General features: G+C 33.2%; 1 pseudogene; it reads left to right on the forward strand.

The window, feature by feature from the left end:
• Positions 1 to 12,728, forward strand: part of LOC117023213 (rho GTPase-activating protein 17-like) — a 93,949-nt pseudogene that overhangs the window by 21,757 nt on the left and 59,464 nt on the right.

Raw genomic sequence — 12,728 nt, forward strand, 5'->3', positions numbered from 1 at the left:
CAGCTGATTTCTCAACAGACACTTTGCAGGCCAGAAAGGAGTAGCACAAAATATTAAAAGTGATGGAAAACAAGGACCTATGACCAAGATTATTCTACCTAGTAAAGCTAACATTTAGAATTAAAGGACAGCTAAAGAGCTTCCCAGACAAGAAAATGTAAAGGAGTTCATTACCACCAAATCAGTATCACAAGAAATGTAAAAGGACTTCTTTAAGAAAAAGAAGATGAAAATATATGTCAAAAATCTGAATAATAAAATGGCAATAACTATATACCTATCAACAATTACTTTAAATGCTCCAATCAAAAGACATAGAGTGTAGATGGGATGGGTTCTGGGGGATGGGTGAGAGAGGTAAACGGATTAGGAAGTACAAATTGGTAGTCACAAAATAGTCATTGGGATGTGAAATACAGTAGGAGTATATAATCAGTAATGTTGCAAAGACTATGTAGGGTGTCAGATAGGTACTGCACTTATCAGTGGGATCACTTCATAGATTACTATATTTTGCAGTGTATAATGTGTCCCCATGTATAATGCACACCAACATTTTTATTTGTTTACATTTAGGTACTTGCTTTTTGTATTATAAAGGAATTTCAGCATATGCTTTCTAACATATTATGGTACAAGAAATTTTATGTAACAAATAATTACAAAACTCAAGAACAGATACAAGGTACAAGATATTTTATGTACTGGTAACAAATTTATGATATTCATTCATCATAGAAGGCCAAAAACTCTTCGTTGTTGCAAGTTTGTGGTAAGTTCAACAAAACTGATTATCATATTCCAGGGTATTATTTTATATGCAGATATCATTACTGATTTCTAGAATTATGCTTTTAAGTCATCAGCATAAATAAAAGAATTAAAAATTTTATATGGATATGGAATTCGTACTACCAATGTATAAGGCACCTCCTTATTTTTGCCTCACAAATTTGGGCAAAAAAGTGTGCATTATACACAGCAAAATATGATACATAAATGCCTTATCACCAGGCACTATACACCTGAAAATAATATAAAATAATATTTAATATCAACTATAATTATGTGTGTGCATGCGTGTGTGTGTGTGTAGTCACAGAATGTAAAGTACAGCAAAGGGAATATGGTCAATAGTATTGTAATAACTAGGTACAATGTCAAACAGGTAGACTTGATGGGGTTTTCACTTTGTGAGGACTCCAAATGTCTAATCCTTATGTTGTTTTATACAACTAAAACTAATATAGAAAAAGACATACATAAGTAGGCTGAATGAATAAGAAGACCCTTACATATGCTGCCTACAAGAGACACAATTCAGATAAAAACACACAGAGACTGAAAGTAAAGGAATGGAAAAAGATATTTCATGAAAATGGAAACAAAAAATAAATAGATCAAAAAGCTGGCATAGCAATACTTACATCAGACAAAATAGACTGTAAAACAGGCTACAATAGGATCAAAGAAGGACCCAGTAATTCCATTTCCGGGTATTTATTTAAAGAAACCCAAAACACTAATTCTAAAAGACACATGAATCCATTTGTTCACTGCAGCATTATTTACAATAGCCAAGATATGGACAAAACCTAAGTATCCATCAATAGATGAATGGATAAAGAAAAAGTGATACATATACACAATGGAACATAACTCAGCCATAAAAAAATAACGACATCTTGCCATCTGCAATATTATAGATGGATCTAGAGGGTAATGTGCTGAGTGAAATAAGTCAGACAAAGACAAATACCATATGATTTCACTTATACTTGTAATCTAAAAAACAAAATAAACATACAAATAAAACAGAAATAAATTCATAGATACAGAGAACATTTGATGGTTGCCAGATAGGAGGGGGATTGAAACGATGGACGAAAAGAGGGCAGAGATTAAGAAGTACAGATTGGTAATTACAAAATAGTCATGGAGATGTAAAGTATAGCTAGTATAGGGAATATAATCAGTAATATTTAATAATTATGCACTGTGTCAGATGGGTACTAAATTTATTGGGGTCATCACTTTGTAAGTTATATAAAATGTTTAATCACTATGTTGTACACATAAAACTAATATAATAGTGTACATCAACTGTAATTGTAAAATAAAAAATTCTTTAAAAAAAGACAATCTGGAGCTAAACAATACAGTGACAGAACTGTAAAATTTAATAGAGAACTTCAAGGACAGACCTTATTATGCAGAAAAACGAACCAACAAACAAAGATAATTTGAGATTAGCCATTACAGGGAAAAAAACAAAAATAATAAAAAGTAGTGAAGAAAGACTATGTGAATTATTCGATAGCAAAAAGCAATAAATAATTCAGTTTGATTCTTTTATCACATTCCACATTCTATCGTGATGTCCCCAACATCCTACATATTTTTTTTAATTTGCATACATTAGGGCTGTAAAGTTCTATGCATTCTTGACAAATGCTTCATACCTTCTTTTCACCATGATACTATCATACAGAATCGTTTTGCTGTCCTAAAAATGCCCTGTGCTTCTGGTATTCATTTTCCCTCCAATAACACTCCCACCAAAATCCTTGGCAAATATTACTTTTTTTTTTTTTTTTTTTTTTTGCCTTTTACAGATTGCCAAATAATTGGAAACATACAGCATGTAGCCTTTTAAGACTGGCTTTATTCACTTACCAATGTGCATCTATTTAAGTTCATCTTTGTGTGTGTGTGTGTGTGTGTGTGTGTGTGTGGTTTGCAGCTATTTTTGTTTTTAATCAATTCCATTCAACAGATGTGCCAGTTTTTGTATACATTTACCTGTTGAAGGTTGATTCCAGTTTTGGTAATTGTGAATTATGAATAAAGCTACTATATACATTTTCATGCATGTTTTATGTGGTTATAAGTTTTAAAACCAGTTGAGTAAATATTTAAGAGTATGATTACAGGTCATATGGTTAGACTTGTATATAAGTTCCCTATGGTTGATATAACAATTTGCACAAAGTTGGAATCTAAAAACATCAAAAACTTATACACTCACAGTACTGGAGACCAGAATTCTAAAGCTATGAACATATTTGGTTTCTTCTGGAAGTTCTGAGATCTGTTTCATTCCACTCTGCTAACTTCTGGTGGTTGCTGGCAAATCTTGCCACGTTTTGGTTTGCCAAACTATATATGGATGTTAATTAGACTTACTGTGATCAACTGGAATGTGATACATCACCCCAATTTCTGCCTCCATCTTCACATACATAAAGGGGTGGGGTCTTCCCCTTTAGGTATCTCTATGTCTTTTTCTTGTGTGTTTCTTATAAAAGCACTCATAGTTGGATGTAGGATCCACCCTAAATCCAGGATAGGCTCATCTCCAGATCTTTAACTTAATATATCTGCAAAGGACCTTTTTCTAATGAGGTCAGATTCTCAGGAACAAAGGGTTAAGACTTGGAGATATGCCTTCTCCTCCTGTACCATATATTAAATATGCTATTTTAAAATTATTAAATTTATTGAGGTGACATTGGTTAGTAAAATTATATAGGTTTCAATAGTACAATTCTATAATAAATCATATATATATATATATATATATATATATATATATATATATATATATATATATCACATTGTATGTTCACCACCCATAGTCAGTTCTCTTCCCATCACTGTATGTCATCCCATTTGCAAAATGCATTCACCTCCTCCAAAAGTTCCAAAAATTCTCAAAAAATTACAGCATTAACTCTTAAGTCCAAAATCTTATATAAATAGTATCAGTTGAAAAATCCTGAGTCTCATTTGCTACACTACCTTAAATCATATAAATCAGGTATGGGTGATACTCTGGGTATAATCTGTCCTGAGACAAAATTTCTCTTCATCAATGGATCTCAGAAACTAATTAAAAAATTACCTGCTTTTACAAAAGTGGGGCTGTACCACAATAAACCTTTCTATTCCTATTCCAAGAGGGAGAATGTGGATATTTTGTTCCTAGTGTATGAGGAGGCATAAAGCAAAGTAGTTGAGGGAAAGGACAAAGGAGTAAGAGGGCAGACGAGAAAGTCAAACAACAACAAACCAAAACAGACAACTAGTTGAAATTGGGACATGACTGAGCTCATTGTGGCGAATAATTGCACCTTACTATTAAATAAAGCTCAAAGCAATCTAGTCAGAACTGTAATGAAACTAAATATGCCTGGCTATATTTTCTACAGTAATACGTTTTTAAGAATGATTATATCAATGAAAACCTAAGTTCAATATATATAGTAGCACAAGCAGATCTGGAGGCATGCAATTTCATTGAAGCTTGTATGTAACCTTCAATGTCTACTTACTTAAAGATGTCGAATGGAATCATTTAATGCTAAATCCACCCACAAAGAACTGGTCAACAGCTTCCTGAGTGTTGTACATTTTTAGGTGAACATCTTTTTTTCAAGATTAGAAAAGTTTTAAATGATCTCATTTTTAATGGATTAAATATGTATGGATGTTAACTAGACTTAGCGGGATAATTTTGTAATATGTACAAATATCAAATCATTATGTTGTACACGTGAAACTAACATGTTCAATTACACCTCGATAGAGAAAAAGAGTAGGATTGAAGTAGAAGTTGGCTGGTTAAAATGGAGGAAAATCTCGAAATAAATTAAGGTTATCCTTTATATATATATATATATGAAGAACGGAAAAAAAAACAGGTGTCCATTTAATAAGAATAACACCTTGCCCATCAAACAAGAACAGTTGTCTTCTGTAATTAGTAGAGTACAAGAATGCACATGTGACATTCAAACACATCATCCTAAAACTGGGAGCTAAATTGTATAATATCCTTATAAGAAGCTCACGTTTTCTGTATTCCTTTTTATCCTTACAACCTTTTTGTGGTTATTATTTTTTTCTTGTACAAGCTGTATCAGAACCATTGGAAAATAAACAACTTCTCTAAGAAAAGATGATCACTGACAATTAATACAATTGGTCATTATTATATTTTCCTATAATTTTACCAACGAAATTGCTTTAACTTTTATAGTCATATATACATATATATGACTATAAAAGTTAAAGAAAATTTAGTCTACTTAAAGTTAAATTAAAGTCCATATATATGTATGTATGTATATACATAGTATATGACAACTTGGCATTGCCAATATGTACACAGGTACTTGATGATGCACATTTTTAGAATGTATAATCAGAATCAAATGTATGGAAAAATGTAACTTTTTTTGCCTTTTTTTTTCATGTTTAAAACTTTCTCAAAGTATGTAAAATAAAGTTTGAAGTTGATATTAACATTCTTCCCTATAAATTTCAATAATGGTAAAGAAAACAAACTATCCTGGTTTAAAATAAAACAAAATCAGTAACATAATAGGAAAACTGCTAATACTATTTCTCCATCTGAATGGTTTTTACAAAGAAAACTGACATATCCAGAGATAAATTTCCTTGATTTAGATTGGGTAAAAAAGGAAAGCAAATTATTTTGATATATTTTGATCCTCTGATTTTTTTCTCCTTTGTAAGTTTCTCTGACACTAATGTGTTGTGTATGGTTTTTCTCCTTCCACTGCTCATTGTACTTGGAAAGAATCAGTGGCTTTCCATTATTTTGTGACAGCAGAGGAGAGAGGTATTCACAGATTATTGTTTTGTCCACTGGTTCCTTACTGTAGCTTTTATGGAGTGTCTGGTTTGAGTAAAAGCTGAGGCAGACATGTCCTTTCCTGGATGAGAGCCATGTCACTGCTGCTAATGTTCTTGGCTGCTTTAACTCCTGATCTGGTCATTCTCTTGTCTTGCTTAGGGCCCAGTAACCTTTCATGAAAGCTTATGCAGCATCTTTGATCTTTCCCCCAAGCCCTCGAAGCCTCTTTGTATTCTCTCTACAGTCCCTGGTCCAGGATTTCTATGCTACATCCACAGCTGTGGGGTCACTTCACCTCCTGCTAGGGTTGGTGGCGGTAACTTATGACATTTCAATGTTACGGATGGGCTTTTAATTAGGCTAACCTCTATAATCATCAAACAGATGAAAGAAAGCTTATGTGCTGATGCACTACCAGCAAGATCATTGAAGTTTGGGGCTATTAAATAATCCCGTTCTCTGCACATTCACTCTGTTTTTCTCTCTTTTCTTGCTAAGACCGCCCCATGTCAGTGCAAGGCCTCTCCACTGAGAAGTTTTCTCCCAGGGTCCCAAAGGAAAAGAAGGGCAGTAAGCTTTTCTTGGCATTTGCCTCCACCTATCAACCTATCAACATATCAAATACCTCCCCAGATTTATCAGCAGAGCAGGATCTTAAACTTAATGCTTTTCTCTTCTACCCCAGACTCTTTTATTCTTGATAGTCTTCCTTCTACCACCGAGTCGTCAGCAAAATTCTTAACACAAGTCTTTGAATTTCATTCTACACTGTGAAATAGTTTGTAATCTGGTCATCTAGATTTCACCCTTGATATTTTAATACATGATAAAGGATACATTTATTTTTGTTTTACTAAAAACAACAACAACCAAAAAAAAAAAAACCAAAACAAACAAAAATGAACAACAAAAAAACAGGTTTCCCAGACTATTGTATTGCTACTAAATTAAGAATCCAAATTTTATATCTTTCTTTATTTCTATTATAAGAGTTCTAACTTCTCACCATCACTCCCCCACTCTTGGAGGGGCACACTTCATTGTGTAGATAGATAGAAACTTTGACCGAACAGAATGTTATCAACAACAACAAAACTGTAAAAAGGGAGAAATGCATTCACATATTTCATATTAATAATTTTTACCTCTTTTACATATACAAGGTCGGACAATTAAGTTTGAGAACTCATCCTACAAAAAGTTTTACATACTTCATTGCTGAATATCACTACGGTCACCCTTGGGAAGCTATGCACTGACACCAGTGCCTAGTCCACCCTTCAAAGTGATTATGGAACTCTTTTTCTGGAATGACCATCAGAGCTGTCAACACATTACCCTTGATGTCCTGAATGTTATCAAAATGTCTTCTTTTCAATATTTCTTTTATCTTTGGGTAAATAAAGAAGTCATTGGAGGCCAGATCAGGTGAATAGGGAGGGTGTTCCAATACAGTTATTTGTTTACTGGCTAAAAACTTCCTCACAGACAGTGCGTGTGAGTCGGTGCATTGTTGTGATGCAAGAGAAATGACTTGTTGGTGAAAAGTTCAGGTCGTCTAACTTTGTCATGCAATGTTTTCAGCACTTTCAAGTAGTAAACTGGGTTAACTGTTTGTCCACTTGGTACAAATTAATAGTGAATAATCCGTCCAATATCAAAAAAGTTAGCAATATCACTGCAACAAGTTCACGGACTTAATTTTCAGACCTCATATATATTTAGGAGGTTGAGATATCACAGGGTAGAATTCAGACTTGACAAACAAACCTGAGGTATCACAAACTGGGTTGTAGACTTGACAAATGAGTGTAACCATTTTGTAAATGTATGAAACAACTTCATTGACATGAGGGAAGAAGATGCCAATCTAAGTAACTTTGGAAATGAATAGCATCTATAAGATGTAAGACTAACGAAAAAATGAACTGAACATAAGCACTGTATTACAGTTGACAAAATTCTTCCCGTGTGCATGGGTTAAGAATTCTGAAAACACTATTCATGTGTATTGGAACTGGACAATTGAGTAAAAGAATCAGATGACTGTGGCCAGTTTTGCCATTATTGGAGTCTGAGGATACGGACCAAGAAGGGGATAAACCATAAATGATGCATGTGCTAAAAGATGAGTTCAAGTCATCATGATGAATTCATGTTTAATGTATTATCAATACAGGTGGAGATACATACACACATATTCTGTAGATAGGTGATAGACAGATAATAAATACCTTCATGGGTTTGTGTACACACATATTTTTGTTTTTCATTACAGTTGAGAGGACATAGAACCAATGTCCTGCAGTCATAATAAGCACATGTATTTTCCAGATCTTGGTTTCTAATATCTTTCTTCAATTAAAGAAGCCACGCCTGCTTGAAAACATAGCTGATTCTCAGAATGGACTAACAAATATACAAGATGAGCCTGGGGCAATTATAATACCAGAAAATGAGAACACGGTTAAAACCAGAATACACACACACAATGATGAGATATATAAAAAGGACACAGGATCCAACTTAAAGAACTTCCTATTATCAAAGCTTGAACAGTCAATCAAAGAAAAAGTAGGATAGAATGGGATATATTGGATTATAAACGAAAATGTAAATTGGTACCTCTAAGTCCATAATTATATAAATAAATGATAGAATGAATAAATGTTGAGGGGAAAGATAATTATATTTTGCAAAAGAATTATAACTAATTTATGTAGATACTCCACCCTCATAATGGTGATGCTTAATTCCCCACTCCTTAAATGTGACTTGTGCATAGTGACTTTCTTCCAAAGACAACAGTATAGAAAAGGGGAAAAAATAACTTTACTGTGTTGCAACTTGGCCTGTACTTAGTCAGTTGATCGAGGTTAACTTCAACAGTGATTACATGTTAATACTATGAACCCTGCATATGATGAAGTGAAAATTATACTGTATTTCTGTGATCTCCCTCTCAAAAATCCCAGTCTAATCATGAGAAAAACAGAAAAAAAAAAATTGAGAGGGAGAGCCTACAGAATATCCAAGTAGCATTCCTCAAAGCTGTCAATATCATCAAAAACAAGGAATGTCTGCGAAAATGTCACCGTCAATAGGAGCGCTGGGAGACATAAGAATTAAATGTGACATGGTATTTTGGATGGGACCCTGGAATATAACGAACAACATTAAGTTAAAAACAGGAAATCCAATTAAAATATGGACTTTAGTTAATAATAATAATGTATTAACATTGGTTTATTTATTGTGTCAAATATACTACACTAATATAAAATCTTAATAATAAGGGATACTGGGTATATGTATGTGGGACTCTATATGTATTCACAAGTTTTCAATAAATCTAACTCAATTCAAAAATAAAATATTTTTAAATTAAATAACAAAAAAATACAAAACACACCTTAGCTTCTCCTTTTGGACAGAGCTACTGAACACATATGACTCTCACTCCTGAAACTGGATTAAAACCAAAATGTAAAAATAGATAAAAATCAATTTATAACAGCAAATTTCTTCCAATGATAAATTAGATGGAGCACAATTACTGGCTGAAATTCATAGAAAGCTACTGTCTAAGGTAAGCTCTGCAGGTGTGCAACAGAAGTTGTATTACAGTTCATACACTGACACCCTAAAGTGCTCTTGGCTCAGATTTATTAAGTATAAAACTATGCAAGGCTAAAAATTAGGATTGAAAACAGAGTCCACCTCCAATCCCTTTGTTCCTCTCATTCATTATGCAGAATTGAGGTCGTTAGCATTTACATCAAGGAAACATAGCAACTCATTCTTCTTTAGTGCAATTGATTGAAGAATGTGGAGAAAGCTGACATTCTAGTGTGGATTGATTTCCTAGAAAAAAATCCTTCTCAGTATGGCATTTGGAAAATCCACTTCCTTACAGAAGCCTCTCAGCTAAACTATCAAATTGAAGTCTAGGAATCAACATATCCCATTCTATAAAGCATTGAGCTCTTGGTAAATTTGTGACCTATAGTAGCGATTAATGACTATTATAAATCTTTAGCTTTATTGTCTGGCTTTCAAGGGCCTAATGATAAAACTGCAATTTGTGGCCTTCTTGTGGTTAAATGTGGCCCCTCTAACTAGTTCTAATCAATGAGCACCACTTTCAGGTGGGAGCATTTAACTGTTGACAAAAGAGCCTCTAGTGCTGTTTCTTTCTGCTATGATGACCAGTAAAAATTCCAAATAGTGACTGCTGTGCCAATGTAAGTCCCAAAGTGAGGGCAATTTAAAGCACAACATAGATCCAAACCACAGACAAAAATACAACACAAACAAGAAACACTATTTTGTGTCAAGCCACTAAAATTAATTTATTCCTATTAATGCACCATTAGAAAAAATGATCTAGAAACAATCCAACTGATCAGAGAGCACAGGAATGCACCCAACTACCATTTCTTCTTTCTTTTCTTTTCTTAAATATAAATATCAATGATAATAATTAGATAGCTGTAAGGAAACAAAATCAAAGGGTTAGAGGGTAAGAGGGAGGTGTGTGGTAGATGAGGATAAAGGGGATCCAATATATGGTGATGGAAAGAGAACTGACTCTGGATGGTGAACACACAATGTGAGATATAGATGACATATTACAGAATTGTACACCTGGAATCTATGTAACTTTACTAACAATTGTCACCCCAATAAACTTTAATTAAAAAAAAAGAAAAATCAAAGGAAGATAATTTCAAAAATAAAGAACATATGTGATAATAAGCCTTGTAAGAAATAATGACAAAAATAATACAAATAAAAACCTTGACAAATATAATGAATTACATCCTTAAAATAACAAAACTGATCCTGTAAAAAGAATATAGAGAACACAAAAGAGCCTTTGGAGATTGAAACTATGATCACGACCGACAACAAAAAATATTGGAAACCCTGAAATCATATTCAGATAATCTTACAGCCTGTATAGCAAACATGGCAAAAAAATTAAAAATATGAGAGGAAGGTTAAGAGACAGACAGGATCAGTCTACATTTGAGCATTATAATATTATGGAGAAATCTCAGACAGAATATATTTTTACATTAAAATTGCACTTCAAATTTTAGTGTTTTACGCTTTTCAATTTTAACAACTTTTATCTTGTTCCACACTGTTTTTTGACATTGGGAGATTTTTCTTTATTGTTTTATTATTAATAATATATATCCACTTGGTTTAGAACACCTTTCCCATGTTTCCAAAACGTGAGCAAGCTTGTCCTCCATGAAATCAAACATTAAAAACCCAAGATTATTTTTTTCTTTCTTTAACTATTTGGAAATGATGCCAAGTTTGTTTGTTTGTTAAATAGAGAAATGTAAAAATAAAGGAAGAAAATTTAAAAAAATATCTTGTTCTTTTTAAATCACTAAATTAACATTACACAAAACCTACTTGACTAATAAAATTTATCAAATATATTGATTTGGCAAATTCAAAACAAAGGCTTTTTTTATAGGAATTAATATATGTACCTGAGCAACGAACCCAAAACAATCACATTTCTATTATTTTTATCTAAATTAAATCCTTTATGCTTAAATGAGTAGCTGCATTTTCCACATGTGAATTATCTCTTAGAATGTTATGCCTGATATGAATTCTACTTCTAGAAATCAGGAAAATGGTGACATAATAGTGACCATAATGCAGATGCTGCGCTGTATGCATTTTAATATTGAAAGACATATTTACCTGTCATTTGTAGCTATGCTATCTTTCCATCCTCCTGTCTCTTTAATACGAGTCTTGGCAGGTACTAGAAGGCTCATTGAGATTTCCTGTGGTTTATGACCCAAGTTGACAACTGTGACTTCTTCTTTGTAGCATTCTGATGGTTATGTCATATAAGAATCACCTTTTATCACTTCAAAAGCTGCTGACATGGAGCACCCGTTTGATGGATGACCTGAGTTCCGCTATTCCCCTCAGAGGAAAGCAGCAAGTTCTACAGGAAATTTTTGGAGGAAGATACATTGAGGTACAGAAAGAGAAAGTAATGTGCGTTATATGTAGACTGACAAAATAATTTGCTTACAGTTCCAAGTTGGCACAGCTGAGAACAGCAGTAAAGGAAAAAAAAAAAGTCTTGTCAATACTTAAATAGCTGATCATATAACCAACTTGACAAGCCATTTGTAAGTGCAAATTATGAAGCAGAACTGTAAGCTGTGAGGGCCATTCTGCCCCCACTTACACTTTTTACATTTCAGGTTTACATAGTAACACAAAATAAAGGAAGTTAAATCATGTGCTTCTTTCATTGCTTTATACCAGTGATTCTGAAAGTGTGGTCTGCAGAAATGGCATTAGTGGTGAGAACTTGTTAGAAGTACAAAGTTTCAGACCTCACTCCAGATCTATTGAAACTCTAGGTGGGGCTCAGCAGGCTGTTTTAACAATCCCCCCAGGTGATTCTGATGCAAAATCAAATTTAAGACCACTACTTTCTACAATCAACATTTACTCTCTTTAAATTCCCAAACATGTAATAGCCATGTGAACACATCTTTAATTTTCTTAAAGGCTTTGTATAATATAATTAATTCATCAGAAGAGAAAATAACACTGGCAAAATTAAATTAATCCAACCCTATTGTATGTACATACACAAACATACACATATGATATGCAGTACTTCTAGGGACTGTTTTAGCAATATAGTTATTATATTAGAAAGATGATCATAGAGTCACATATTGGAAAATTACTTAGAAAATGCATACCATGCTTAAAGTAGATTAACTCTCTATAATCAAGTCGATAAAATGAGTTACATATGTTTATCCAATTTGCAATTTAGCTTTCCTGGTAATAGAAAATTTACCACTTTGTAAGACAGTGCAGTCAATTGGTAGCCAATGCTCCTGTGATGGGATTGAATAAAAAAGCCAGCCTCATTTCAAAACACAAGCAGAGCTTTCAAGGCATCTTGAGAAATGTGGAAGGAATGGGACCTAGATAAAGACAAATTCCACAGAAGCAGAAACATTCTTAGGTGAACAGAGAATCACCAGCAAACATTTTC

The sequence above is a fragment of the Rhinolophus ferrumequinum genome, chromosome 6, assembly GCF_004115265.2.
Source record: "Rhinolophus ferrumequinum isolate MPI-CBG mRhiFer1 chromosome 6, mRhiFer1_v1.p, whole genome shotgun sequence".
Lineage (NCBI taxonomy): Eukaryota > Metazoa > Chordata > Mammalia > Chiroptera > Rhinolophidae > Rhinolophus > Rhinolophus ferrumequinum.